Here is a 26,828-nt window from a genome sequence, read left to right as displayed (position 1 = left end):
CAGGAATAAGTCAATATATTTCTGTAATAACTTTCAGTGTGAATGGACTCAATTCCCCAAACAAAAGACACAGATTGACAGTATGGATCAAGAAACAAAACTCAACAGCATGCTGTATAAAAGAAATATATTTAATTTATGTATATATGCATTTTTTGATACACCAAGGTAATAAATGTTTATGATTTCTTCAGATTTACATAATACCTTGTGAACTGCAAAAAAACAAAATACATTTATGGTAGTATTGTTGGTCACCAAAATGGGAAGGGGAAACTAAGTTGTGAGAATGCACAGATCTTCTCATTAAGGCAGTACTGACCCAGACAGCCATATATCTGTCCTCCTCAGAATGCCTCGCAATGCTAATGCCCATTGGGAAACTTTCCAGCATACAATATTTCCTAAATTCTCACACGTTCTTCATTTTCTGATTCATCTGGTGAACTGGGAGTAGGAAGTTGGTCATAGACAATGTGCCCTCCTTCCCTTTTCTGACCAAAACTTGAAGCAGTCACATCCACTGCAAAGCTAGAGATAGCCTTTGCTTCTTCTTCTGAAGTGGCCAAGTGAGGATTGACCTCAACAAGATCCAGTGCTGACAGTAACCCTGTATGGTGTATTTCTTCACTAATATACACACCTTCTACATAGGTCAGTCTCCCTACCACAGGGGTTCCTGTGACAGGAGCCAGTGTAGAGTCAAATGCATCAATATCAAAACTCAGGTGGATTGGCCTTTGTCTTTTGCCAATCAGCAGGTCAAATGTCTGTTCCATCACCTTCTTGATACTAAGTTGGTCAATATCTCTCATGAAAAAATACTGAATATCATAGTTCTTTAAAATAAAGTGTTCCGGAGGGTCCACATTTCTTAGGCCAATATACACAATACTTGGGGTAGAGATACAAGGTTTGATCCAGGAAAAGCCTGGAAGTGATGATGTCTTGTCCTGTAGTTCTCTGAGGAGAACTGCAACTGGCTGTCCATGGAGATTTCCTGTTAGAGTGGTGAGGGTTGTATTGATGTCAGCATGGGCACCAACCCAAATGACACAAAGGTCCGGGCAGTGCTGGGCCTGGCCACTAATAGTATTGATTGCAAGGCTGAGGTCTCCTCCCACACTGACACAGCTATAGCCATCTGACACTGCTCTACTAACCACCTCAGTGTTAATCCAAAAATGAATTCACAGACTAAAATTCGAAGGATAGAAAACTCTATTCCATGTAATGGGAGTTTGAAAACACATCTGAGTAGCTATCCTATTTTCACAGAAAGAGGACTTCATGCCAAAACTGATCAGAAGAGACAAAGGTCACTACATATTAGTTCAGGAAACAATTCAACAGGAAGACATAACAATTATGAGTATATATGCACCAAACATTGGTGCACTCAACTTTATAAAACAAACACTACTGGACATAAAATATCAGATTAACAGTACAGTTATTGTGGGTCAAATCAATGCCCTGCTGTCACAAATAGACAGACTAAGTAGACAAAAATAAAATCAATGAAGAAATATCAGAGTTGAAATAAAACTTCAAACAAATGGACTTAATAGACATCTACAGAGTATTCCATATTATTCTTAGCAGCACATGAAACGTTCTCCAGAAGAGACCACATACTAGCTTTTAAAGCATGCTTAAGTAAATGTGACAAAATGGAAATTATCCCAGGCATATTATCAGATTATAGCACCATGAAACTAGAAATCAATGGAAAAAGAAACCACAAAATTATGTAAACACATAGAAATTTAAAAATACATTTTTGAATGATCAATATAGGTCACAGAAGAAATCAAAGAAGAAATTGGTTCCTAGATTCAAACCCTAATGCTTGTGTAACATACCAGAACTTCTGGGACACAATAAAAGCATTCCTAAGAGTGAAGTTTAAAGCTGTGAATGCCTACATCAGAAAAACAGAGTGAGCCCAAATAAATCACATAATGATGCACCTCAAGGTTCTAGAAAAACAAGAAAAATGCAAATCCAAAACTAGTCTAAAGAAGGAAATTATAAAGATCAGAGCAGAAATTAATGAAATGGACACTAAAATATCAATACAAAGAATCCATGAATCAAAGAGGTGAGTTTTTGAAAAAATAAACAAAATAGATAAACACTTAGCCAATCTTACCAAAAAAAAGAAAGGAAAGCCCCAAACCAATGTTAGAAATGAAAAAGGTATAATCACAACAGACACTGCTGAAAGCCAGTTTATTAGTAACTACTTTGAAAATTTGTACTCCAATAAATTGGAGTATCCAGAAGAAAAGAATAGATTCCTAGAAAAACTTACTACTAAAATTGAACTGAGAAGATTTAAAAAAAAACACAACCTAAATGATCCAATAGTAGGTAATGACATTGAAGCAGTAACAAAAAAACTTACTGATTAAGAAAATCCAAGGACCTGACAAATTAATCCATGAATACTACAAGAACTTCAGGGAAGATCTAATGCCAATACCCCTCAGACTTTTTAATAAATTTGAAAGAGGAGTATTTCCAAAATAATTCCTATAAGCTACCATTACCCTGATTCCAAAACCAGACAAAGACCCAACCAAAAAATTGAACTACAGGCTAGTATCTTCAGTGAACTTATATGCAAAAATGTTAACAAAATATTGGCAAATTGAAACAAATAATAAAAAAGATCATACATCATGACCAACCATGCTTCATCGTAGAGATGCAAGGATGGTTTAACATATACAAATCAATAAATGTAATACATTATATAAGTTATATAAGCAAGGAAAAAATTACTTGATCATCTCAATAGACACAGAAACAGCCTTTGACAAAAATCCAACATCCATTCATGATTTTAAAAACCCTGAAGAAGATAGGTATAGAATGACCTTGTCTCAATCTGATAAAAACCATCTATGACAAACCTACTTCCAACATGATATTAAATGGTGAGAAGCTGAGTTTTTAAGCCAAGGATGTCCATTATCACTACACATGATCAATATAGTCTGAAACAGCCAGAGAATCACACAACAGAAAGAAAAATTGGGGATATGTATAGAAAAGGGATAAGTCAAATTATTATTTGCAGATAGCATGAGCCTCTACGTGGAAAACCCAAAATATTTCACCAAAAGATTCCTTGAATAAATGACCAAAATCAGTAGTGCAGCAGGATTAGAAATCAACACAAAAATCAATAGTGTTCCTACACACCAATAATGAACTCAATGAGAAAGAAATTAGGAAAGTAATACTACTCACAATAACACTAAGAAAAATTAAATACTTAGGAATTACCTAACTGAAGAAGTGAAAGACCTCTACAATGAAAACTACCATATTCTGAAAAAGGAGATCAAGGAGGACATTAGAAAATGGAAAAAAAATTGCCCATATTCCCGGATATGTAAAAACAATATTGTCAAAATGGCCATGCTTCCAAAACTGATATTCAGATTGTGTGCAATCTCAATCAAAATCCTAACATTATTCATCACACAACTACTAAAAACAATCCTAAAATTCATATGAAACTAGAAGACACAGAATAGCAAAAATAATCCTGAGCAACAAGAACAAACCAGGAGGCATCACAAGCCCAGACCTCAATTATATTACAAAGCTACAGTAATTTAAAAATATAACATAGCTCTGGCACAAAAACAGACCTATAGATAAATTGAACAGAATAGAAGATACAGAAACAACCTCAGGCACATTCAGCTATTTAATCTTTGACAAAGGGGCAAAAGCATACGGCGCCTCTGTAACAAATATTGCTGGGAAAACTGACTATCCACATTCAAAAGATTGAATCCAGGTCCATATCTCTCACCATGTATTAAACTAAAATCAAAATGGACCAAAGATCTAAATGTTAAAACAGAAACATTTAATTTTCTAGAAGATGAAATAGGTAAAAGTTTTGAAGTCATAGGTGTAGGCAAGGACTTCCTGAATAGAACTAATTGCACAAGAGATCACATTGAGGACCAAGAAATAGGATGCGATAACATTGAAAAGCTTCTGCACTACAAAGGAAACAACTAACAGAATGAAAATATAACCTACAGGACAGGAAATAAACATTTTTCAACTGCACCTCAGACAAAGGACTAATATCTAGAATATACAATGAACTAAAAAAGTTAGACCCCCAAAATCAAAGACTTAGTCAAAAACTGGGCAACTGAAATGAATAGATATTTTTCAGAAGTAAAAATGGCCAATAAATACATGAAATAATGTTCTACATCTCTGAACGTTAGATAAATGCAAATTAAAACAACTCTGAGATTCCAACTTAATCCAGAATAAACGGCTATTATCAAGAAATCAAATAAAAAATGATAGTCAGATTATGCAGGAAAGAGGAACATTTCTACATTCTTGTTGGGAATGTAAATGAGTATAGTCATTATAGTAATCAGTATGGAGATTCCCCAAAAAAGTAAATATGTAAATTTTATTCTATCCAGCTATTCCACTTCTAGGTAATATCTTCCTGAAACCATTAAAGACATTATATAACAGTAATAAAAGCATACACATATTTATAGATGCATATTTCATAATACTAAATGTTGGAGGTGGCCTAGGCGTCCATTGAAAGTTAAATGGATAAAGAATATTTGGTATTTTTACAAAATGGAGTACCACACCATAAAGAAGGATAAACTTGAGTTATTTATAGAAGAATGGATGCACCTTGAGACTATAAAGTTAAGTGTAATAAAACACACACATAAGCTTAAATATCTCTCCATAGGAAGTTTTCGGCAGGGGTAAGATGCACAAGCACATTTCAGACTGAAATATGAATTTAGAACTTATGCCAAGACATTCGAACAGAATTTGGTATGAGTCAGCATTACATCTGAGAATCAAGAGAGTAGCCCCCAAAATTACCATAATTTTACTGCCAAATTTTATAGGTGAGCACACAGATTTATGATGAATGACATGACATGTAAACTGTGTAACTTGAGATTGTATCTACCTGTCAACCTGTGTGTTGAAATTGTTATTTCAGAGTCTGGATTGCTGGTCTCTCCAGCATCCCAGGCCAGCACCCTTTCTTTTAGTCTGCTAAGGAACTGACCATGGCATACATGTTAATTGTAGATATTGCCCCTGGCTTCCCCTCCTGGTAACAGTGGATACTGTTTCCAAAGATAAAAGTCAGAGATTCAGTCAAGGGTAGATCATGCTTAGAGACAATCACAAGTGATCAACTACTACTCTAGTTGGCCAGGCACAATCCATATTAATTCTCAGAAAATTTTGGAGAAGCTTGAACTAAGTCCACATAGCTAAATTGAATAATGAAGGTATAAAAAATTAAGTTGTGAATAATTTCACATTTTCTTTTATTTTATGTGAGTAAATACCCAACTTTTGCCTTGAAGCAAATAGTTGGATCCCAGTTTTACTTATTATAGGCTTATTTTATTTTGTTTTGTACCAGGGATCGAACTCAGGTCCTTGAGCTTGCACAGCAGGTGGCGAAGAGCTAAATCCCCAGCCCAATAGGCTTATTTTACACAAGAAAAAAATCTACCAGTAAAAGGTTGACTTGCATCCTTTTCAGTATTCTCAAAATTTTACCTATATAAAAAATTATCCTTTTTCTCTATTTCCTCCTTATAAAAGAAAATTTTATATCTAATATATATCCTGATAGAAAAACTTGACACATATCTGTGCCAAAAGAGTCAATGATTCATTTTATTTTACACCTGCAATGAGAATTCAAAAGATCACTCATGCAATTTCTTGTCTTCTTTACCATTATTTTCTGTGAGACAATGATTCATAAGGATGAGGCTAAGCCATTTATCTCAATTCAGAGAAGCTTCTTATCAGCCATACTCATATCATGCATTAACCATTTGACATGCTTCACATTAGGTCTGATTACAATAAGATCAGCCATCTGTGATAGAGCATTAATCTCACACTTCAAAAGAAGTGTGAATTTCTGTGGGAAGCGTATACATCAGGTTTCCTATTTCCTGAATTTTGCAATCTAAATTTGATAATTGATTGCCAAATCTCTATCATTACATACAAGACCCAACAAAAGAAAATAAAGTTATTTTTAAAGTTACTTTGTATATATAAGAATATGTAGTGCTGATCTTTTTTTGAAGCAATATATAGCTATTTATATAAAAGGTCAAAATACATATTAACTAAATGAGAATAGTAAGTTACCTATGAGTGTATCATTAGTACTTTTTTCTTTTTAAATTTGTGGTTAGATTTTTCTATAATAACTATTATTGTTTGTTCAATTGAAAGTAAATTTTTAAGAAGTGAAATATTCTTCATAATTTCAGTCATTTAAATAGTAAAAAAAGAATATCAAGATTCTTATCACTTAAAAAATGTGCTTAATAATTTTAAGAACTTGGTTATTACTATAATAGGGAAGGAAGAAAATATACTTGAGATTTATATCAACAAAATGAGGTTAAAAACCTGGTTGTATATCTCTGGTATTGTTACAAGATAAAATACAGTATGCTAGCAAAAATTTGAATTTCTGGTCCAAGAAAATACTTTTTTATTTAAAAAATTGGAACATACTTGTTAAAGATCACTTGCATTTTAGAAAGTCAAATTTAACTGTAAATCCTTTATTATAAATATTAGACAATCACAAAATTTAAATAGGTTAATCTCTGCTGGAAATTTATTTTTGTCATATGTCAAATGACGAGAATATTATTGATGCCACTGCTTGTGAGGACTGCAAAAGAAAATATCAGACAGATTTTCCATGAAGTTAGTGAACTTTACACTTCACCTCATCATCATAAGCTGTGTGGATACCCCGTACCTAAAGTTATATTCATATTTTTAAAGTCATTCCCTACTCCCATTTATATAAACTTCTGGGCTCTCAAAACTTCCCTCTGCCCTGGAAAACATACTAGATTTCGTCCATTAGTGTGCATTTAGCAGGCAATGAATAAATCTCTTTTTTAAACAATAGGTATGCTATAAAATTGAGTGCTTTATTACAAAGAGAACAGGTAATATTCAATTGGCTGCTGAAATCTGTCTTCTGAGTTCCAGAGTGCCATCTTCTGTTATGTAGCACAAGTATTGATTACCATGAACAACCACTGATCAACATGCACTTCATAAGGACCAATGGGGAAAAATCTCTCACGTGTCTTAGAACAGCCGGAAGTGTGTTCACCCTTGATGAGGTATGATTTTGGCCAGAAACATGGCTAGTCTCATGCTTGTTGTGATTTTGAACTATATCTGTCTGAGTTATTGAGAAAATTTGTTTCAAAATTGCCTCTTACAGACAGAAACCTGAGAGAACCCTGGGAGCCCCACTGTGGGCATCAAATTTTGTCTCAATGATTTTTTTCCCAATCTATCTTTCTCTTTGCCTCAGTTTCCACAGATTGTTCTGTATTTCTTCCATTTGGTGGTGTACATATTTCTGAAAACTACTTCAATTTCTCTTTTCAAAAGAGAAATGTGGTATAATAACAAACATTTATTTAACGGCTCTGAGAGAACATTCTGGTAAAATTTTTGGTTAGAACCTCTTTGAATCAAGAGCATTGGTGTTCTCCTTTCCCTAAGTTTTTTTTCTTAGCATTTTGTGGCAATGCAAATGGTAGGTGATATATTCATTGCTAAAATTTTAATATGACAGGAATATTATCTGGAATGATACAAGAGGTAAGCCAGAAGGTTAAATTAGACTTGATTCAGTTTGGCATTTGTGAACATTATGAAATTTGAGTGTTATTCAAAAGGAAAATGTATGATTTATGAGGTACTAAAACAGGTTAAAAAATGTTTTTGTTTCAGTTCTTACCACCCCCATGCTGAAGCCAGTCTAGAAGTGGGATTTGCAGAAGTTTGTGGCTCCTTATAAATACCCACAGGAATATAATTATACGGATTTCAAAAACAAGTAAGCCCTCTCTGTTGCAACCAGAGAAGTCAACAGAGCCCCGAGTGTCTACTCTTGGTGTGGGAAATGACTTAGATCAAGAAATGAGTCACAGAAAAGAAGAGACTGGAGAAAGTGTTGTTTACATTCCCTTAATCAAGAAAAATGGGGAAAAATACCCCCCAAGTTCCTGTGCATTCTTACATCCATCTCCCCTCTCCCTTTCTCTCATGAATAATTCTGGATATCTCTTTCAGGAGAAGAATACTTATACAGCATACTTGCTGCAGACTGTATTTATTTAAAATGATTCATCTGTATTTATGAGAAAAAACATTTATTATTTTTACTATAAAATTCATTTTACTTTTTAAAATTTAAACTTCAAATGTAAAAATTAAAAGGTACTTCTTGAAAGTAAAGAATGTCAAGAATTTTAATGCTATTTCATATTATATTAAAATCTGTAATAGAGAAGGTAATGAATCTTTATTAATCTCAAGGCAAGCAAGCGAGTATGAATCTTACAAAAAAAAAAGTTGTTTTGTAACCTGAGATGCACTCTGAGTATTATAATCTTTTACTCTATTAAAGGGTATATTTTTTAAATTCTAGTTTTCTTGAGATTATGTGGGAAGTAAAAGATTCAAAAGAAAACATTCTTAAAAATAAACCAAGGGACTCTGGATTTGCAAAGGATATTTGTTGTAAAAGGTGCCAAAAATCAACATGTGTTTTGGTTGCAAATAACTTCCTTCAGCTTTTCACAACAAGTGCTTCTTCTTACTCTGACATCCATCTCAGGTTGGCAGCTTTGTGTTTAAGTGCTTGTGTTAGTCCTGCATTCTTGTAAGAGTGTCATGAGTTGCTCATTGATGGAACTGCATCAAAAGTTTTACCTTCTTGCCCCTTTTAGTGTTACAAAGAAAAGAGAAACTAATGTGATCATATACCAGAATGTCATATCAATGTATTCTTACTTGTGGAGACAAAAAACAAATAGGTCTTAATAGGAAAGCACATGAGCTTATGTTTTCTTAGAAATCTGAAGAAAAAAGAGGGTTGCATGTCCATTTTATAGCTTATTAACCTCAGGGATATTATTAACTAGTTTGAAGCTGAAGATTAAGGGTCTGAGTTTATATTGCTTGACATCTCACTGCCTGAAATGTGATTGAAAAGATAACTTTACTCACTGGAACTTTCTGTTTATGTGTTCTTGAACTCCTGTCCCCAGATTTCCAGGCCAGAACTAAGGTTTCAGAATTGCTGGTAGAGCATCAAAATTTCTTCTTCATGGAAAGTAAGGATGAGTGACTATATGAAAGAAGAATCTCTATTGCATACTCAATAACTTTCTTCTTCATATAGATTGAAAACACAGGCTTCCTTTTTCATTATTCACACTAATTACCATGATTTAGTTGCTAAACATAGACCTTCTTTAAGCTGTATTGACAAAACATGAGGCACCTTCTCTGACAAAACTATTGGTGGACATATGCAAATATATTGAATTGTGGTGAATCTTCCCAGTAATTATGTTGTTAATTAGATATGAGAAAATTGAGCCTATTAATTTAAATGACTTACTTCAGTCATCTAGATTAAAAAGAACAAAGTTGAAACTTAAGCATTACTGAATGATCCACCTTCAAATACCATGCTCTTTCATCTACACCACACACCTTTCCCTTTATTGATAGATGGATAACACTGTCAAAATAGTTATTTTCCTGGTTGCTACTGTTGCTACAAATTGATGTTTCTTGATTAACAAAACAAAAGTTTAGGTGCTATTGAATGGTGGTCACTCTGGATATAACTCACCCTGAAAGGTTTATCTAGCATTTAATGGACCTACACCAGCTGACATTTCCTGCCTTTTTCTCATGTTTTACTTTAACATCAGAAGCTGGGGGTAAATGTAATAAAATATTTGAACATATTTCAAGGACTCAGGGTGAAGCCCCCTTGATTTTTGATAATGATCAGAGTTTCACTAAACTTCTCTTAGCGTTGGTAGCTATTGGAGCCTGGAGTTTTCAGCATTCTTGAAACTTGGGAATTACTTGGGAAAAGGATCTTACTCTAGACTTGGGTGGTCCAAAGCTTACTTGAATATTTTTCTACAGAAAATGCCTTTAGGAAAATAAGCAAATTCTATCAAAATTTTCTCTTAGTTCATGCTTACGTTTTATGAACTCCTTTGCATAAGGGGTGTAAAAACCATGATGTGAATAAGTGAAGTGAAACACACCTTTGAAAAAAAGTATGTTCATCTTTGTTACAGTTAATTACATTTCATGTCAATCTCCTTTCTTTAAACCACTCATCTATAGAAGTCAATACTCCTAAAGACAAGATTACTTCTTATATCAATAGAATTGAAAGAAGATTTTCTTTTACCTAAAAGAAGCTTGAGTTTCTTGTAAGTAAGCCAAAATTGTACTAAGCTGTAGTAAGATATGGCTGCTTCATTTCTTTCTTCCAGGTTGTATCATTAATATAATATATAAGATTACTATGTAGTATAAGTCAGTTACATTCAGTCAATTACATCTATCCTCTCATATCAATACCTTTAAATAAAATAATACCATTTTTTATATAAGCCAGGGGAGCTGGAATGTGCTTCATGTCAAAGAACTTCACATAATGAAAAATCAGAGTGATGAAATGATGCTGCCTCATCCTTTAATTTAGAGAGACTAAAGGTAACTTGCAGTCTAAATTTTTATTATTTCAGAAAATACTATTTTTCTCATATTTTCTTTGAGCCTGTAAATATCATAGTACCACTGAGCAAAAAATTTGTTATTTGAGTTTAATTAGATCTCAAAAGACTGGTTGCTAAGGATGACCATGGCTCTTTCTACTGATATTCAATATAAGAATTATAATGGAGCTAGAATAGTGGATTAATAGTGAGCTACAGATTTGCCTTGCTGTTATATAGCAAAATAGAGTAAATCTTTTATTCTCATCTATTCCTTGCTGAAACAGTGTGTAATTCCACCATTTGTTCTCCTCAAAAGAAAGATTTGGACTAAAAAGAGCCAGCTTAAACTAGTCTCATTTGCTTGTTCTGCTCTCCAAGTAGGTAATTGCAGAAAGAAAAGACAATTCTTTGATCTCAGCGAGGTGCTAATTTGTAAGATTTTTGAGCTGTTTGGGCCTTAGGAAGCAGGGATCAGTACATAAACAATGGCATTTATCTGGCAGCCTATTACTGACACATTACTATCTCAGTACTTATTCATTTACACTGGTGTTTGAAGACAAGACTATGTGTCAATAAAGGAATTAGACCAGACACCTCAGTCCATCAGGTTTATCTCAGTTTGCTGACAGGAACAGTAGGTGACATTAAGCAACAGAAAACACTTCAAAGTTTTCTAGCCTTGGTTTTGCAAAGAAGACAAACAGCGTTTACTGCTTTAACAGCAACAAACAATGAGCGTAAGACTGCAAAGGGAAGATGAAAGAGCTCACCAAATTACCAAACGCAAAGCCTGCCCAGACCCTATTTCTAATCATCCCTGAATTTCATCAGAGAGATTTAAGAGACAGAGAGAGAGAGAGAGAGAGAGAGAGAGAGAGAGAGAGAGAGAGAGACCAATGATAAATGGTGTTCATCTGGACCTCTTAAAAGGAAACCTTCTTGAGAAGAATAGTAGGTGAGAAAAATTTACTTGAGTGTTCATCAGCTACTCTTAATTAAAGATTTCAATATTCACTTATTTCAATATATTTTCAATAGACGATCAAAGTGTGTTCACTATCAGCTAGACCATATAATGATTTTGTTACTTTTACAGATACCATAAACTTTAAAAAGTAACACAAGGCTACGATGCAGCATAACTCTTAGGTAAATACAAGGTTATATTTGTAGACATGTGGAAATGAGGTAGATGAACTACATTGCAAATGGGTTAAAGTTTATATTTTTAGCATCGTGTAACTTAGAAAACACTTGAAAAATACTTTCTAGCATCATCAAACGGATATATGACTCAAATTTCTTCCACTGTATATCTTCATTTGAAATTATTTACCTGTGCTTGCTTCCAGGCATGGTTTAAAAACTTTTGCTAGTTTTCTGAGGTATACATTGATAAGCTTATTTAGTAAATATTTATTGAATGCTTCATTGGTCCATCTTCTAGTTTGAGCTAGAGCAGAAAACCAGACTAGAACCTTTCTCTCATGTGGGAAGGCAAACAATAAAACCAGTGATTTTGTGATGTTAAAAATTATATGAGGAAATAGGAAAAAACTGATTAAAATGCATGGAAGGAAACAGAAATAATATTGGTGAAATTAGTATTTTAGAGTGGGCAGTCATGAAAAGAAACAGTAATGGTAGAAAGTAATGGAGAAGAAAAGAATATTCTATGTAGTTGGAAACTTAGGAGGGAAACATTGGAAATGCAAGAAGTTGACAGTGAGGGCATGCTGGATGTGGGAGAGAGTAAAAAAGGAGATGACAGTTGGAGAGACAGAGAGGGACCAAGCCTTATTGAGAAAGGGAAGGACCAATGGGAATTGAAGTCAGGGCCACCAAGGAGATTAGTTTATGTAGGTGATTTCAAATCCTGGCAAGAAGAATCTGAGAACATACTTTGCATAGTTATTCTAATTTTATTCATTCCACATGCAGTGTTTGACCTAATTTCTCCTTCCTCCTGAAAACTCTTACATGACTTTCAGATACCACATTTCCTGGTGTACCTCCACCCTCACAGGCAGCTCCTTCTCGGTCTCCTTTGTTGGCTCTTATTAATATTCAGATATATTAAAAGGACTCAGGGGTCAATCTTTAGTTGTCTTCCCTTTATTTTCCTTTTCACTTCTTAATGAATTCACCCACCTCTCTAGAGTGAATGACCTGAATGACTACCAAAATTGTGTCTCTAAACTTTACTGCTTTGAACTCTATGTTTAAACTCTCAACCAAATACTTGACATATTTGCTTGAATACCTGAAATGCATAAAAAATGCAACCTACCCAAGACCAAGTTTCTAATATTTCCATCAAAATATCTTCTCCCCTCAGACTTCCTCATCTTAGATAATGGCAAGCCTCCAGTCTCCCAGTTTTAATTAGGCTAAAACCCTTGGGATTGTCTTTAGTTCCACTCTGCCTCACCTCGTGGAATCAGAGCATAATTTTGGCTCACTTAGCCCTATCCTCCCACTTAAAATATTGCAATAGAGTTCATGTTGGTCTCTTAACCTTAGCTCTGTTTCACTTCAGACCAGAGTAGCCCATTTTTCCTTTCAACCATGGGAGAACACATCTCATCCTTGCTCAGCAGCACACTCGGTCTACAAGGTCCTGCATAATCCAACTTCTGCCATCTCTAACACCAACTCTGGCTCCCCCTGCTCCAACTCTGCTTCTTGCCGTTCTGCAGTTGCTCTTCTTCTTTGAACACTCTTACACCTAAACTCATTCTGCTTGCTTCATCAGGAGTTTCTGGTATTCACTCAAAAGGAATCTTCACAGTAAGGGCTTTCCTGTATATTCTTTGAGATGATCATTCTTCCTTGCTCTGTAGAGAATGTATCAGAGTTGAAAGTGGAAACAAAAGTATTTGTTTGTAAGCAAGACCAGTAGCCCAGCTGAGATGACAGTAGCTTGGACTGAGATGACATCAGTAGAGATGGAGAAATATTGATGCACCCAATATTTGTTTGGGAAGATGACTTGATAATATTTATAATTACTTTTAACCAGTATATTTCTATATATCTCATCTATAGAGCTTTTCAATTCAGCTTTTCTCTTTCATGTAAAACAAGAAAGAGATATGCTTAACTAGACACTTGTCTTCTTATACAAGAAGCATTGAAACATATGTTGATGGACTAAGTAGTGCTGGAGAGAGTTCAGAGAATGATCTGGGATGGCTCCTAGATTTTTTACTTGAATGACAAGGTGGCGAGAGTAGTCATTTACTGAAAAGAGGAAGGTCAAGGTGGAGGACAATTGCAGGAATTGTTTATTTGAGATATCTCTTAGATATTATGAGGTAAATGAAAAGATAATTAGTTATATAAATATTTCTTTTTTATTCATTAAGTTTGTTGGTACATTTTAGGTATAGAATACGATAGCATTCATCATTGGGAATTCGTACCTTTAGATGATATATCTTGGAAACAGCCCAATTGACCATCAACTGGTGACTGGAAAAAGAAGATTTTTAAAAAATAAAATGGAGTACTCTTCAGCCATAAAGAAAGAGAAACTAGAGACATTTAAAGCTATGAGGCCATACTCTTAAGTGAAATAAAATGGACACACACATGTAAATACTGAATAGTTTCTCTGGTGTGAGAAACTGAAAGTGCAAATAAGGATCAAAATGTAGAATAGATAATGTAAAATAGGAAGATAAGGCCTAAAGGGGAAGGGGAAGTGAGAGGGGTAGGGGAAGGGAAAGGAATAAATATGAGAAAAGGAAGAAAAACAGAAACAAAGTCTTTGTAAATAGGGAGGGGTGGAGGGGTGCAAATGAGGGCAGGGGAATGGGGAAAAAATAAGAAGGAAGATAAGTATGTCTTGTAGTGGAGAGGTCAGCTATAGAGATAAAAATCTGTAAGTCATCATATGGAATTATAATTTAAAACCATGTGGCTAGATAAGCTAACACAATAAGAAAATCTAAATGGAAGGGACATAGGGTCCCTAGGACAAACATTTGAAAACAGAGCAGAAGAGTTAAGTCCAACAAAAGAGGCTGAAAGGGAAATTCTGGAAGCATGGCATGCAGTGAAGGAAAAGACTTTTGAAATTATCTAGATGCTATAGTAGTGTGGACAATTAACACAGCCTATGGAGCACAACTGACCCAATGCTGATTTATTTGTAAAACTCATGAGCTAGAAAAAGTTTTTACCAGCAAATATTTTTCAGTTTATATGATGATAACAACCACTCATTTAAAACAGCAATCAAACTCTCAAAAATATTAATTCCATTATATCTAGCAAACTTACATTGTAAAGAAAAATTTATACTCCGTATCTTTATTACAGCTGAAATATCATCAGTATAATGGGAGATTTATTTTCTCTCTTGTTATATTTTGCCTTTTTATGTAAAACTTTGAGTCTGAAATATTTATTAGGTCCTTACAGAAAAATTTTTCTGATGCTTGAGTTGGATCTAATTCTTTTATATTGCTGAGATGCAGAAATTTTAGGTTTTGCTTCAGTTACCTGGGGTCATAGCTACGACTCAAATCCGGGCCTGAACTTCTGGTTGCATTCCTATTCTAGTGTACCACTCCAGATCTCTGTTGTATATATGACAGGTGACCAAATACCTACATTATAAAATAACAAAGAAATTTATTCATATCTCTGAAATATTTTGTCAATTAAAAATCAAATACACACAACAAAGTACAAATGGTCGTACATGTTCAATTAAAAGGACTTAATTTGGTGTTAATTTCAAGAAAAAATAACACTTATTTACTTAAAATTTAGATAGAGAAAGCTGTATATGTGACCGTTTTTTAAGTTATTACTGAGTTTTGTTCGATGCCAGGGATCAAACTCAGGATCCTGCACTTGCCAGGCTGACGCAGCGCCACTGAGCTACATTCCCGGCCCTCATTTTTTAAGTTATTAAAATAATGTGAAGAGTATGGAAACTATATACATAATTCATATCAAATAATGATGTGAAATCTGAAATATTTAGGTATATACTTTTCTTGGTTGCCCTCAAATTAGAAAATTAAGAATATGTGTCAAGGAAGTTGGGGGGATAGTTTTGAGCTTAGGAATTAGTGGTTGGTATTATTTTTTCTGTTGTAAGACCATGTCCAAATATCTTCATTCTTCATACACTGAAACATCAGAAATTTACCATAACTACATTTTTCATATATTTATCATTGCCTTTTTGTAGTAAAATGTGCATAACACAATGTTCATTATTGAACCATTTTTAAATGTACAATTCTGTAATGTTAAGTATATTCACATTGGTGTAAAGGAGATCACCAGAACTGTTTTTTTGTTTTGTTTTGTTTTATATTTATCTTGCAAAACTGAACTCTGTACTCTTTAAAATCAACTTTGTATTTTCCCTCCTCCTCACCTCTGGCAACCACTATTCTATTTTGTTTCTATGAATTCGACGGTTCTACATACCTAATGTAAGTGGAATCAGACAGCATTGTTTTATTGCAACTGGTTTATTTTGTGAACATAATGTCCTTACATTCAATCCAAAATGTGCTGTGTGTCAGAATTTCCTTCCTTTTAAGCCTGAGTAACATTCCATTTCATGTATTCCAAAATGTACCTTGTGGAAGAATTTCCTTCCTTTTAAGCCTGAGTAACATTCCATTTCATGTATGTACTATGGATTGTTTATCTACTCATCTACTGATAGACACTTGGATTGCTTTCTATTGTGAATAGTACTGCTATGGAAACAGGTGTACAATCATTGTTTTTATAGCCTAAGTTGCACAGATTCGATTCTATCTATGTTTCTCCTTTGGCAGGCATTTAAGAACTATTTTTCTTGGTAACTGTGACTCATAAAGGAAAAAGTTGTGTTTCCATAAAGAATGTGAAGCAAGGACACCCTCCCAGAAAATATATCTTCTCTCCTCTTTAACTGAGATTGGAGTGTCCATAGCTGGACCAATCATTCTGAGATTGTACTATTGAAGAAAGAGAAAGGAGCCCAGAACTTGGAAACATGAGTTTGGGTGAACTGCCAGATTTTTGCTGAAGACTCTTTGAAACTATTGCAGGAGGTCCCTTTTAATAAATATTCTTTGTATAGGACTCTTGCCACAAAGCAGGACACAGTCCTGAGCACCTGGCAGGAGAATCCAATGTTGGACTAAAGTGCTTAAAGAAGAACAAACTTAAATCTTTACAAGTGCAATGAACTTTATAAGCAAAATTTATAAAACTTTATAATCCTAAATTTATGGACAAATCTTAGGTGAAACATCTTTGTAATCAGAAAAATGTGACTTTGAGTCTGAGCTCTGTTCCTCACTAAAAACATGACTTCTGACAAACCATTGGGCTAGTCTGTACCTCCATTCACCTCTCAGGAAAAACTGTACCTAATTTGGAGGCTTATTTTAAGCATCAAAACAATCATGTAGCTGTACATTCAGTAAATTGTAGTTCAGTGCTTTTTCTGCCTAATATTTATGACTGTTAATGATAGAAGGTGAAGGCCAGGCTAAGAAAACTCTTCCTTTTTCACCTGGGAATACACAAATTATAAAAATGAAATAAAAAGCTTCAGTATTTTAAAAATAATTGACATCTTCCTTGTTTAACATATATATGTGAAATCACAGCTGTGACAAAAATGTATTCATTATAAATGTATTTTCTTATGAGGCTAGATGCTAAACGTAGGTTCTCCTAAAAAAAATTCACATATTCCAGGATGAGTAATTCAGTATCTATAAAGTTGGTATTTAGGCACCAGTGCCATATGAGGAAATCATACTTTTCATTCTGTCTGTGCCTCGATTTATATTACACATCAGAGTCTAAGAATCCCCTAAATACCATATGCTTCTGAAAGATGACTTTCTGATTACATAGCCAATTATTTTAATGAATTTTAATGCACAATCCAGAGTTAGTGTCCTATTTCTTTAAAGACATAGAAATGAGTGATGGACAAAGAGGTTTCTCAAAGTCTTGAGCTCAGCTTGGTATACACAGTCCATTCATTCCTAGGTTCTCCTGCCCAGTAGTATATATTTTACTCAAAATATATTTAAGAGAAATATGAATGCAACTGTGAGATGTGATTTTCCTTGTTCCTAGCCTATGCCTTTCTCCTGTTTCTTTATCATTAATATTTCTAAAGCATTAGAGGAACAGAATGAGCAAGGATTGCTCTTTCTACATTTATCTAGAATAGAAGTCATTGTTGTAGAAAATATTTTGTCATACACTTCAAGTGCCATAATCATCCCACATGCATCATAAGAAGGAAGGAGAGAGGTCACTGTGATCATGAATAGATTATGGTTCTTCATAGCAGCCTGATGTTATCTAAGACACGGGAATAACAATGAGAATTCATAAACATGTGTTCAGATGTGTGTGTTAACACTGCCTAGCAGATGTTCTATCTCTATGGTGAGATACAGTAATGAGTAGCCTGGAGGCTTTCACGTATAAGGACAGAGAAGAGATACATAAAAATATCTGACAAAGATTGAGCTCTTACTAATGACATTTACATGTATGAACCCATACTCTTAATAATACCTGTGTGAGATTCATATCATTAATTTTCCCCTTCCCATAATATTGGAGCATGAAGATTTAGTGGTCCTTGCCAGGACCACATAAATTTCAAGAAAGGCCCTTTGATCCTTAAAAATGTAGAAATTTTTCTTGTACACGCACAAAAAAGGTATGAGTCAAAGGATGATGAACATAGGAACATACAGAATATAGGAAGATATATTGAAAGGGAATTCAGGAAAGGCATCTTAGAAGACTGACATTCATGTATTACTTTGAAAATTAGGTAAGATTTGATTGAAGGACAAGCAAGTTGGGGGAACCAAGAAAGGGAACCTTTAAAGTTCAATGCTTGATGTCAGACGTCAGTCCTCTGCTTCATCAAAGCACAGCACAAATGAGAGATTGTTGGTAAAGAGGCATGTTTTACAAGCTTGTGAAATGTAAAGTTCAATCTACTTTATTTGGTAGTCAAAGAACAGCCAATAAAGAATTCTCAATAGAAAAATGACATATTCTTAGTGGCTCATTGGAAGATTAAGCTTTAAATGTTTGCCCATGGGACAAATAGAAAGACAGACTGAAGGTGGAAAGAAATTAGGATCCTATTCCTGTAGTCTCAGTAAAAGATAATAAAAGCTTAGATTAGAATGCTGCTAATGGAGACAGAAAAAAGAGATGGCTGTCAGAAAATGCAGATACAGAACAGGACTGAGCAAAGGAGTAGATGTAAGAAGAAAGCATTTTCTGATGGGGATTGAAATGAGCCTTGAAAGAAGCACTTTCTTTTTATTACATAAAAAGGTGTCGGGGGGGAACCTTCTTGTGGGCAAAATAAACAAATATTTGGGATCTGTTCTTCTGCAACTATACTGAAAATACTCATCCTTCAGAATGCTTTCCTGGCACTGACTAGCATTTTGGCTATGTCAGTCTCAACCTTCCTCCAAAGATAATGGGATATACATAGGTGCCAAATACATTCTTGGTGGTTAGTCAAATAAGAAGTAATGAATTGTTGAAAATTATACATTCATGTTTCCTACATAATGCAATGGTTCCAATGCTGTCAATGTTGTTTTGTTCTAGTTTTATTAAAATCAGAAATATTTCAGAGTGACTACTGATTCAGAAACTTTAAGAGATTAAAAAGTATAAATTTTCCCTCAGATTAACACTGTCTTACTGTTGGAAGTTAAAAAAATCAAGTAAATATAAATAGTATTTATTCTACACAGTCTGCTGTTGTGAAAACATCTTTGTATATATAAAACTGCTTTGTTATAGAAAACTGGGAAAACACTTATATAGTAGCTATGGGCCTGGTTAGTGTCCAGAATATGCATGCGTAAAATACCCATTTATGTCCTTCTCATTTTTTGTCAATGTCTCTCATTTGTGGTTAGTGATATTTCTTTGCCTTTAATTTGTGGACACTTTCTAACCACTACTTGTGGGCCTTCGGGGAGCAAACCTTTTCACAGAAACATTTATTTGACACCGCGAAGATTGCGAGGATAAAGAAACAATTCAATATTTATTCTGTCTTTAAGAGCATTGTTTGAGAGTTAGAGAAGGACTTTCAAAATGCAAAACCAAAGAATACAAAAAAAAAAGTCCCCCAGTCCAGAAACTCCTCTAGAGTTCTTTGGAAAAAGGAACAAGTAAGACCGTCACTAATGCCTAAAGTCCGGGAGGTACCTCCCAGTATGTTTGACAAAATAATAACATAAAAAAATTTAACCCCCCAAAAATAAAACACTAAAATAAATATAAAGACCACTGGGGTGGCTTCTTAGGAGATACAGAATTATTTACCTCATCTTCCTGTGTCTTGGCAGTGCAAAGTTACTGACAGACCAGGCAAAGCCAGTTCTTTCATTTCCTAAGTGCAGATGATATCCCAATTCTCTGAATTGTAGTTTTTCCACAAGTAAACTGAAGAAAATGACACCACATTGACTTAAATGTATTATATGGTGCTGTTCAGATCAGAATCAAATTGAAGTAACACATGTGGATGTGCTTTTTAAACTGTAACAAGTTATATATAGATATAATTACTTTAAAATTAAGACAAAATACACTTCTTTTTCTATTTTGTATGGATACTGTCAAGAGTGATAATGTAACAACTAGAGCTGAGGACTTAGAAAAAAAATCTATAAATAAAAGGCATTAATCTTATAATCTTATCATTAATTATAATTATCTTACAAAAGCAACTCAGAAAATACATCTGTTTAGGCTTTGAATTGGTGAGGAAAAAATTTTTCCAAGAGCTGAAGTGCTGAATTGATATTCTTTTGACTGAAAGAGAAGATTAAATTAGAGGAAAATGATAACTTTTGCAAGTTGAGGGTTAATATTAATTGTTGCTTAGGATATCTCTGTAAAAGGGGTACTTAGTTGTACATTCCGTAAGTACCTCTTTGTTTTGAAAATTTGAAGGTGTCTTTTGCTTTTTAAAATGGAAGTCCAGGACTCAGACTTTCATCCATCCCTGATTTGGTAAAGCCATGCGGTTTCAAACTGTAGTGCTTTGTTGAATCTGAACAATATTCAGATATTTAATAGTAAAGACAAAATTTACTCTTAGGATTTTCCTTTTAAAACTATCTATTCTGTTTACTCTGAACAGAAAAAGTTTCAGCGCAAGTGCTACACTCAGAACAAAAGCAGTTCTAAAATAAAAAAGAAATAATCTTATTTTTCATATTTTATTTGTTCATTCTTCAATTGAAGAAAAATAGCTGGATTATGTACTGTCAAATTTGGCAGCTTGATTAATTTGAGATCAAGACAAAGAATCACATTTCAGTCAAAAGTATAGGATACTTTTCTTTTTTTTCTGAGTTGCATCACCTTAAAAAATATTGCCATCATGTGAGTGTTCAAAAGGTCTTGAGAATTACAAAGGAAAATAAAATGGGCTCAGAATAAAAATAATCCACTGATTCTTACATAAAATGTCCACACAAAGCATTCTATTGATGCAATTTTACAATGACTATAAAAACATCCACAGAGACTTAACTGATCATATGTAACTTAAACATTTGTTGGAAGAAACCATTCTTAATGTATCTTTTATTTGTAATTAAAAGTTCTCTGATTTAATGAAATGTCAAGCAAATAAATAAATATTGGAAAATTGATTGTGATATCAGCTAGTTTGCCTATGGATAATAAATCAGAAGTAGAATAGTATTTAAATCCTGTCATCTGTCAATACAGGTAGCAAGTAGACTGAAACTCAAAGAATTGACAGCAAAGATATCAAATTCCTAACTTTAAATCCAAGGATCTAGCAATGGCCATAAGATAGAAGATTAGGAAGAACAATGAAAGAGTGCAAAGAAGGGCACATCCTCTATCCCTTTGGCTTCCCCATATATAATTATAACTTGTATTTGGGAAGAGGAGAGTTAGAGATAAAGTGACATCCTTCAAAAGTTGCAAGTACTTTGTCTCCATCTCAGAGTTGAAGGCCTAGGGGAGGGGACAACAGAAGGGTTTGGGAGAGCTGAAAGCCAAGAAGCTGTGTTCTCTCTTCTAAGAGAGGCTGACAGTAATACTGTGCAACATCTAGGAAAATGTCCTGAGCAGCCTCACAAAATCCACTGCATTTAGCCTTGAAGTGGGAGTAGTGAAGTTGTCCCATTGCATCTAAGAGCAGCCAAAAATTGATGAAAAAACTTTGAGACAGTCTCAAGATACCTATGGCAACAGAGTGGAAGAGGAATAGCAGGAAATCCCAGCATCAATGAGAGTACCAGTAAATGTGTCCTGAGAGCCAGTAGACTTGAGGAGGTCTTACACTAGAACAGTGCAGGATGCTTCTTGTTCTGCTCAAAACCCTTTGGTGCTATGGTAACACTCCATCTCTGGATACAATCTGGAGAATGGAAGTAAAAATCATTTCAAATCAAGTTTCCATCATTTGGCAGTATGAGAACTTGCAATGTTCACAAAGAAGAAAATAAAGAGAATTCTTATAATGAAATGCAAATGTGCAAGCACTGGCCTTTCTGAACTTAATTTCCTCCTGAAATTCTAACACTTTGTGGGGTTGAGTTCTCTGTATGTCACTGCCAAATGACCTTCTCTATACTGTTACCTAAAAGCTTATCTAGCCCAAGCAAGAACATACTCCATATTGACTGGAGATGAGGTATACTACTTTCTGAAGCTACTAAAATGTACCGTTAACTCACAGTGACCTCTCACTTTTTAAGGAGTCAAATTAAGCCACACTCTTTTTTAAAAAATTAATTTATAGGGATATTTTAGGTATACAATATAATGACATTCATCATTGGAAATTTGCACCTTTACATAATCTCTGTTGGTTCTTATTTTTTCCCCATTCCCCTGCCCTCCCTTCAACCCCTCCATCCTTCCCTATTTACTAAGACTTTGTTTCCATTTTTTCATATTCTCATATTAATTACACTCCCTTCTTTCCTTTCCCCTACCCCTCCTACTTCTCCTTCCCCTTTGCCCCTTTTCTTCTTATTTCACATTATCTATTATACCTTTTAGGCCTTACTTACACTTTCAGTTTCTCACACTAGAGAAACTATTTGGTCTTTACACATGTGTGTCCTATTTATCTCACTTAAGAGTATCGCCTCAATGTGCACGCATTTAGCAATACATGTCTCTAATTTCTTGTTTTTTATGGCTGAGTAGTACTCCATTTTATTTTTTTAAAAAACTCCAAATTTTCTTTATCTAGTCTCCAGTTGATGGGCATTTGGGCTGCTTCCAAGTTTTAGCTATTACAAACTGTGCGGCTCTGAACATGGGTGCACATATATCACTGTGGTATGATTCTTTTAATTCTTTGGGGAAGATACCCAGCAGGGGAATAGCTGGGTCAAATGGGACTATCAGTCCTAGTTCTTTGAGGTATCTCCATATTGATTTTCACAGTGGTTGCACCAATCTGCACTCCCACCAGCAGTGGAGCAGTGTTCCTCTTTCCCCACAGCCATACCAGCATTTGTTATTGGTTCATTTCATAATTGCAGCCATTCTTTCTGGGGTGAGGTAGAATCTCAGTGTTGTTTTCATTTGCATCTCTTGAATGATCGATGATATCAAACAGTTTTTCATATGCTTATTTGCTATTTCTACTTCTTTGTCTGAGAAATGTCTGTTTATTTCAGATGCCCATTTTGGATTGGGTCTTTAAAATTGGGAGGTCTGATTTTTTAAGTTCTTTATAGATTCTAGATAGTATACCATTGTCCGAGGAACAGGAGGTGAAAATTTTTTCCCACATTGTGGGTTGTGTCTTCACACTGTTGGTGGTTTCTCTTGCTGTGCAGAAGCTTTTTAGTAAAAATAGATCCCACTTGTTGATTGTTGGTGCTAGTTCATGAGCAACTGAGGTTTTGTTCAGAAAATCTTTTCCTACACCAATGCCTTTATGAGTTCCACCTAACCTCTTTTCCAGCCGGTTCAGTGTTTCTGTTTTAATATTTTGATCTTTAGTCCATTTCAATTTTAGTTTAGTGCATGGTGAGAGATATAGGTCTAGTTGTAATCTTTGACAAGTAGAAGCCAAGTTTTTCCAGCACCATTTATGAAAGAGGCTATCTTTCCTCCAGTGAGGGCATTTGGCTCCTTTGTCAAAGATGAGGTGGCTGAGTGTGTCTGGAGTTGTTTCTTCATCTTCTAGTCTGTTCCACTGGTCCTCAGGTCTGTTTCTTTACCAGTACCATGCTGTTTTTACCACAGTACTTGTGTAGCATAGTTTCAAGTTGGGAGTTGTTGCCTAGGATTGCTTTTGCTATTCTAGGTCTCTTCTTTTTACAAATGAATTTTTGGATTGTTTTCTTAAGGTCTATGAAGTATGCTGCTCGGATTTAAATTGGGATTGCATTGAATCTTATAGCACTTTTGGAAGTATGGCCATTTTCACTATTTTGATTCTTCCTAACAAGGAGCAAGGGATGTCTTTCCTTTTTCTGATATTATCTTCAATCTCTCTTTTTAGAGTGCTATAGCTTTCAGAGAAGAGGTCTTTGATTTCTTTTGTTAGGTTGATTCCTAGTTTTTTCAGTTTTTTGGATGCTATTGTGAAGGAACTGATTGCCCTATTTCTGTCTCAGTGAGTGTTTTTTGTGTACAGAAAAGCTATTGACTTTTGTGTGTTGACCTTGTATCCAGCTACTTGACTGAATTTGGTTATTAAGTCTAGAAGACTTTTGATGGCATTCTTGGGGTCTTCTATGTCATGCCATCTGCAAATAATGACAATTTGGCTTTTTCATTTCCTGTCTTTATTCCTTTTATTTCTTTCTCTTGTCTAATATCTGTGACTAATGTTTCCAAGGCTATATTGCACAGGAGTGGTGATAGTAGACATCCTTGTACTAGTCCCAATTTTAGTGTGAAGGGTTTTGGTACCATTTAGTATGATATTGGCTATTGGTTTTTCATAGCTGGCTTTTATCAGATTGAGGTAGAGACCATCTATTCCAATTTTCATAGAGATTTTATCATAAGTGCATGTTGGATTTTGTCAAATGCTTTTTCTGCATCTATTGAGATGATCATATGGTTTTTGGCCTTGGCTCTATTGATATAGTATATTACATTGATTGATTGCCTATGTTGAACCATCCCTGCATTGCTGGGATGAATCCCACTTGGTCAAGGTGTATGATCTTCTTGATGATCTTCTGCATTCTATTTGCCAGTATCTTATTAAGGATTTTTGCATCTATGTTCATTAGTGAGATGGGTCTATATTTCTCTTTTTTCGTTGGGTCTTTCTCTGCTTTGGGGATCAAGATGATACTTGCTTCCAGGAATGAATTTGGGAGTATTACTTCCCTTTCAATCTCATTGAAGAGTTTAAACAGTAGTGGGAATAGTTCTTCTCTAAATGTCTTATAGAATTCAACAGTGAAGTCATCAGGACCCGGGCTTTTCTTGGGTGGCAAGTTTTTAATTATGTTTTCAATTTCATTTAATGATATTGTGTTGTTTAGAATTTTTAGGTCTTCTTTGTTCAACTTTGGTAATTCATCTGTATCTAGGAATCTGTCCATTTATTCTGTGCTTTTCATCCTATACTTGTATAGGTTCTCGAAGTAGGTATTGATGACCCTCTGGATTTCTGCTGGGTCCATTGTAATTTCATCCTTTTCACTCCTAATTGCATGGATCTGGACCTTTTCTTTCCTTTTTCTGATAAGGTTGGCTAAGGGTTTTTTCAATTTTGTTTATTCTTTCAAAGAACCAACTCTTGTCTTCATTGATTTTTTGTATCATTCTCTTAGTCTCCATTGCACTGATTTCTGCCCTGGCCTTTATAATTTCCTCCCTTGTATGAGCTTTGTGTTTGTCCTGCTCTTCTTTTTCTAGAAGCTTGAGGTTCGCCATCAGGTTGTTTAATTGGGCTTGCTCTGTTTTCCTAATATGAGTATTCACTGCTATGAATTTTTCTCATAAGACTGCTTTCATTGTATCCCATAGATTCTGATGTGTTATATTGTCATTGTCATTTAATTGTAGGAACTCTCTGATTTCTTCTTTAATTTCCTCTGTGACCCATTGGTTATTCAGAAGTGTGTTGTTGAATTTCCAGGTGTTTATGAAATTCTTGCATTTTCTTTTGCTACTGATCTCCAATTTCATCACACTATGGTCTGATAATATACAGGTGATAACTTCAATTACATTGTACTTACTTAAACATGGTCTATGAGGGAGTATGTGGTTTATTTTGGAAAACGACGTGTGTGAAGCTGAAAAGAATGTGTATTCTGATTTTGTGGGGTGGAACACTCTGTAAACATCTGTTAAGTTCATTTGTTCAAGAGTTTGAGTTCTAGAATTTCATTTCTTGGTTTTTGTCTAGTTGGTCTTTCTGTGACAGTCAGGTATTGAGGTCCCCCGCTACTACTGTATTAGTGCTTCTTGGATTTTTCATGTCAGTTAGTATTTGTTTTATATTGTTGGGCACACTCATGTTTGGTGCATATATGTTTATGTTTGTCATCTCTTCCTCTTGGATTGTTCCCTTTACAAGGATGTAGTGTCCTTCTTTGTCTCTCTTAATCAGTGTTGGTTTGAAATCCACTTGATCTGCAAAGAGGATAGCTACTTCTGCTTTAATTCGGGTTCCTGTCACATGGAGCATTGTTTTTCACCCTTTAACTTTCAGTCTATGAGTTTCCTTTTCAATTAAGTGTGTTTCTTGTATGCAGCATATTTTTCGATCTTGCTTCTTGGCCCATCCTGCCAGTCTATTTCTTTTGATTGGTTAATTGAGACCATTAACATTGATAGTTTTAACTGATATGTATTGACTTATCCTTGTCCTGACATTTCCTTCCTGTTGGATTCTCCCTCTTTGTGTTGAATTTCTTGTCGTGCCTGGTGGATTCATTTTGTTGGGCTCCTTGGGGTTGTGATCCTCATTGTCTTTTCCTAGGATATTTCTAAAAATTTTTGTAGTGCTGGTTTGGTATTCATGAAGTTCCTAAGGTGCTCTTTGTCATGAAAGTATCTTATTTCTCTATCAATTTTGAAAGATAGTTTTGCAGGGTACATCAATCTGGGTTGGAGGCTGTTTTCATTTAGGGCTTGAAATAAGTCACTCCAAGCTCT

General features: G+C 34.6%; 1 pseudogene; it reads right to left on the bottom strand.

Moving 5' to 3' along the window:
- Nucleotides 1–391: 391 nt before the first annotated feature.
- The window catches only part of LOC101698677 (arginase-2, mitochondrial pseudogene), an 85,931-nt pseudogene continuing 59,494 nt past the window's right edge, over nucleotides 392–26,828 (bottom strand).

Source organism: Heterocephalus glaber, unplaced genomic scaffold (assembly GCF_053883595.1).
Source record: "Heterocephalus glaber isolate CG9 unplaced genomic scaffold, H.glaber_assembly_v1.0 deba00001497, whole genome shotgun sequence".
NCBI classification, from domain to species: domain Eukaryota; kingdom Metazoa; phylum Chordata; class Mammalia; order Rodentia; family Bathyergidae; genus Heterocephalus; species Heterocephalus glaber.
This window is presented reverse-complemented; position numbering and strand designations above follow the sequence as displayed.